This window comes from Zeus faber (assembly GCF_960531495.2).
Source record: "Zeus faber genome assembly, chromosome: 16".
NCBI lineage: Eukaryota > Metazoa > Chordata > Actinopteri > Zeiformes > Zeidae > Zeus > Zeus faber.
In genome coordinates, this window is record NC_137202.1 from 24,555,549 (window position 1) to 24,561,210 (window position 5,662).

Genomic DNA, 5,662 nt, shown 5'->3' on the forward strand with positions numbered 1-5,662 from the left:
ACGTACAGTAATGTGCTATTGCGAGAGAAAGTATACAAATGGCTTTGTTATAGTAGTACACAGTAGGAAGGAGGGAATTTGTTTTTGGGAATTACTATTTTTGGTCAAATAGTAAATCCTTTTTCATGAAGCGAATGCAGCCGTTTCAGATGTCAAATGCATTGTGGGTACAATCAAAGAAGGTGGGTATTTTTTCCAATAAAGATTTAGTCCATTTACATGTATATTATTCAACCGTTTGCTACTCTCCTGACACGATCTGTATTTCATGTTGTAATACGAGTCATCATTTATAATTTGCAAAACACAATTTGACCCGGGTCTCTTGTCTCCACCAGCCGAGCGTATGCAAGAAATGTTAATTCTGTGCCTCCGCCGCTCGGCCGACGGTCTAATTACTGGAAAAGGTGTCGGTGTTCAAATCGGGCGGACGTCGGATCCGCCGTTGTCTTGTTTTATTTGGTGTCACTTGTTTAAGGCAGAGAATAGAGTGATTAAATCTCACGTACCCAGGTGGTACTTAACAAATTAGACCAAGTGATTCCACTACAAAACCGGGCCGGCCATTATGAGCCGGTTGCCATGGCCACCTCTCCTCTTTCAGTGTGGGTTTGCATACGTGTGTGTGTGCATGTGCGTGTCTGTCGCTTCTGTACGTCTCTGTTGGAGCCATCTGCTCCTGGGGTGACATCACTTTAATAGGGGTCAAGATGCGCAGCCCACAGAAGGGTGTCATTAATTAATGGGACCAGCACCTCCTCGCGCACTCACACTATTGGAAAAGCAGGAGAAATTTACACGCAGCTGATTCCTCTGATGGTGAACCCGGACAAAGCCCCCGCAGCATCCAGGAGAACATTTACCCACCAAGTCGGCTTAATCGTGGAATCACATGTAAACGCCTGTTTTGAACTAATGGTTTTGTTGTTTCTTTAATTCTGGAATTTGTGCACTACGAGTACATGCTTAAGTATTCTCACGATCCCCACTGCTCTGGTCGGGTGTACTTAATCGATCAAATCGCTTTTTTTTTTTCAGTGTAATGAAAAGGCTTCATGCTTTTCTTTCAGGTGAAATCCTATTACACACCCCTCAGCAGCAGTAATAGCGCCGGGTAATACGACGCGGCGGGGCTCGGTAATTGTTTTACGAGCCCGAGTCGGCGTTTGAACACCCCCCCCCAGAAGGAGGATCTCGCCCTTCTTGAATGGGAATCAAGACCGTAATTGGTTCTCTGCCGAAAAAGAAAAACACTCGGCCGGCGCTGGGAAAGGCATCGCCTCTATGTCAAAAACGGAAAATGCAATCAACATGGCGCTTCCTCTTCACAAAGACATCTGCTGCATGTGGCAGTGCGCAGATAAAACGCTGTGTAGGAATTCCAGGGAACGGTATTCTAACTCCAAGCCAAACCCAGCCTCTTCCTTAAATCACCCTCCGCCTCCGATAGCATTGCGGTTCCACGTGTCATAACTACACCACCAGGTTTCCTCGACCTTATCGATCGCCATTGATCGCGGGTCCCAGGGTGCCGATAGTCTGTCATATGGTAACGTCAGCTGACATGCCGTTGACGGCGTCTCATGACACAGCAAACGGTATTTAGTTTACATTTGTTTATGAGCGCTTTTATTGCACAACATCCAAAAGTATGCGGACACCCTTTACTAACAGGTGCACGCGGCCGCGCAATCTCCTTAGACAAACATTTGCGGTAGAGCGAGCTCGGACGCTTGACTTTGGACGTGGCACTGTCAGGGGGGATGCCGCCTTTCCAGCAAATCGGTTTCTTAAATTTCTGACCTGCCAGACCCAGTTGTCCGTGGGTTCTGCCGTCGTGAAGTGGAACTGCCTCAGAGGCCCACAAGCTCGCAGAACGGTGTCGCGTGTGTAAAAAAAAAAAAAAATCGGTACGTCCTCGGTTGCAACACTCACCGCCGAGTTCCAAACTGTCTCTGGAAGCGTGAGCTTCTGAACCGGGTTCCTACGGCCGAGCAGCTGCACACTGGCCTGATATCACCGTGCGAGGTGCCAAGCGTTGGCTGGAGTGGTGTAAAGCACGCCGCCATTGGACTCTGGAGCAGTGGAAACGCTTCATCTGCAGTGATGGATCAAGCTTCACCATCTGGCGTCTGCCGGAAGAATCTGGATTTGGCGGATTCCACGACAGACAACGCGACTAAATGCATAGTGCCAATTGTAACGTAGAGTGCTGGAGGAATAATGGTCTGGGGCTGTTTTTCCCCTTAATTCCAGCGGGGAATTTTGTATACCGCTACGGTATACAATGACATTCTACAGAATTGCGCGCTTCCCACTTTGTGGCAACAGTTTGGCGAGGGCCCGTTGCCATTTCGTCTCGACAATTCCCCTGCGCACAGGACTAGGTCCATGAAGAAATGCTTTACCGACTGTGGCGTGGAAGAGTCCGCAATGTGGGTAGTTTGGGATGAATTGCAACGACGGCCGCGAGCCGGGCCCCATCGCCCAACATCAGTGCCTCACCTCGGCAATGCTCCTGAATGGGAGTAAATCCCTCGAACATGTTCCAAAATCTAGCGGAAAGCCTTCCCAGGGGAGTGGAGGCTGTTTTAGCAGCAAAAGGGGACATTTTAACGGCCATGGTTTTGGAAGGAAATGTTTAACAAGCACATATGGGTGTGTCTAACTGGCTTAAGTGAGGTTCCTACTGTTACCGTGAAATTACGGGTTATTGAACACTTAAACAAAAGGTGAGACGGGCGCGAGTGAGTTCTTGGCCAAGGGTGGTCACAGAGGCAGGCTCCGAGACGAACGGTTGAATTCAGGACGCACACAACCTTGTACAGTCTCGGTTCACATCACCACATGGGAAGGGGTCGTCATAATGTGACGAACTGGTTTAACGGGAGTTGTCTGTGTGACGTCAGAGAGCAAGGACTGGTTCTTGCTGGTTTTCTAAGTGCGGCAGAGTGTAACACGACTGCGTTCGATTATATGATCACACAATGGATTAGATTCAACTAATTGTCATTGCACAGAGTACAAGTGCTGAGGCAACAAAATGCATTTCTCCATTTTACCATCCTAGTAACTGACCTATGTAGGAGCAGTGAGCTGCCATGTGGCGACACCCGGGGGGGAGTTAGGGGGTTAAGCGTCTTGCTCAAGGGCACATCAGCACCCTATCAGGAGGAGCTAGGGATCGAACCGGCAATCTTCCACTGCCCCAATAATACAGTATTGTCGCAAAAACACCTACCATTTCATGAAATCTGTATAGTCTCTGACTGAAGTGATTTCCGGAACAGGGAATGCCGTTGATAGACGTTGTAGCGATCACAGCATTTAGGAAATTATATTTCCGAGGACGGTTGTACTTTGCATTTCGGAGAGAGCGCGGCTAATGAATATCAAGAGGTAACCAGGTTTGGATATGTGTGAACACTGCTACGAGGTGAAAAACATGCACCGTCTCATATCCGCCCGGCATAATAATTAATGTACCTGAGACCGGGCGGGCACAGAGTGTCACCGTAATTCTTCTTGTTTTAACAGCCTTTTCAAAACGTGCATTCGCAATATCACATTGTGTCCCCAGAGCGGTGAGTCAGGCTCTACTGAAATGGGACGAATACGCTCAGAATACACATGATGCTGGCGAGTCCTGCTCTTTTTGTGAAATATACACAAAAACGTCTGCCTTTTCAAGTTGTCCCTATTGAATCTTATTATAAATGATGGGTTATGAAGGGGGATGCGTTGGCCACTTTGTGGTGTGATTCTACATGGGACACATGGGCTTTTTCTTTTCACCTTTGTTGTTATATTGTTGCTTTGGGACGTTGCGATGTCCTCCCTAAACCTCTAGCACTCTGCAGTGTTTAGGCTGCACACAGACACATTGATCTGAGGGTGATCTGGTGTGTGCGTGCGTGTGTGTGTGTGTGTGTGTGTGTGTGCGTGTGTGTGTGTGTGTGTGTGTGCCTGCCTGCCTGCCTGCCTGCCTGCCTGCCTGCCTGTGTGCGTGTGTGTGTGTGTGTGTGTGTGTGTGTGTGTGTGGGAGTCGCTGGTGCCCAGCCCCCGGGGACCAGAATAATGCATCACTCCACTGAAACCAAGATAATCAGTCAGAGAGAGAGAGAGAGAGAGAGAGAGAGAGAGAGAGAGAGAGAGAGAGAGAGAGAGAGAGAGAGAGAGAGAGAGAGAGAGAGAGAGAGAGAGAGAGAGAGAGAGAGAGAGAGAGAGAGAGAGAGAGAGAGAGAGAGAGAGAGAGAGAGAGAGAGAGAGAGAGAGAGAGAGAGAGAGAGAGAGAGAGAGAGAGAGAGCACATTTAACTCTGGGCTTCGGGGAAAAACTACATTCCCTCGTGCCACAGACACTGTAGGGTTAACGACGCCAAAAGATGATTCTGAGCGGAACGGGTGTCCCTGTGGCGTTAATTTGATTTTGCTCGGACACAAAAAAGTAATTGATGAGTAGCTTTATTGTAGATCTCTGCTAGTTGTTTTATTCTATTGTTAATCCATATATACAGTGTTTCTCAGCAGCCAAATGGCCCGTCATCCGCTAGCAGAGCTCTCTTGCTGCCCACTCTCTTGGCAGGAGTTCAGATGCTGAGTGCTATATTATTTGGGAAGTTAACTTGTTCCTCTGTGGAACATACAAGCCTATCCACAACACTAAACAGGCTCATGTTATGAAGTTAGGAACGCCCTAAATGACCCTAAAAAATTAACTTTTCACCAATTTTGCACAATATTTTATCATTTCGCAGCCGTTTCCAAGGTGGGTTTTTCAATTTTATCAGTTTTACTTCAACAGACATAATTCAACAGAACCGGATGGCGTCTATTAAAGTGGAAATCCGTAAGAAACGGCCATGTTGTTTTTTTCCCCCTCCCCCGACACATCTGGGTTTCACCAGGTTTTCTGTTCTCCAAAGTAAGGCGTCTTCTGATCGATTGATTTTTTTCATTCATTTTGCAAGGGCGTGGAACCTTCCATCCATCTCGACGGTCGACCGACCACATATCCCTCCCGTTCAGGTTTATTAAATCGACCGCGACTGCCGCCTGCGCGGCCCCTGCACGAATTTGCCGGCGGACCCCGCCGCCAACAATGGCCGACAGCGTGTGCCGTAGTGGAGCACAGGCATAGCGCGGGTACATCGAATGTCGGTCTCTTAGACATTTGCCGGTGAAATAAAGTATCAAACATGGGATTCACTTTTTAAACATGATAATCTGACGGATTACCACTTTAAAATGAGCATTTCCTCCTGTTGTTGTGTTGTTGTTACTCGAAACGCATCAATGAGCATCCCTTGGAGTTGTTAATGAGATGACTGACCCGTTGGTAAATGATATAGCTAAATTTCCTGTGGACGCTGTCCTCCGGAAGGAGCAGCTTATTATGGGATGTGACCCCCTCCCCACCTCCCATCCCCTCCCCAGCAGCAGCAGCAGCAGCAGCGAGCAGCGGGGCGCTGCAGAGACCCGCAGCCTCTGCGATGGGACGCTCTCACTGAGGAGGACTTCAGCTGGAAAACTGCTCTTTCTTTTATTCCCCCCCCCCCAACGCAAATTTTTTATTTTTATTTATTTTTTTTTTTTTTTTTGAAACGTTAAGTGGAACTTCTGGCGAATTTTGATTGCGAAACTTTCACTTATGCGTCGCGAAC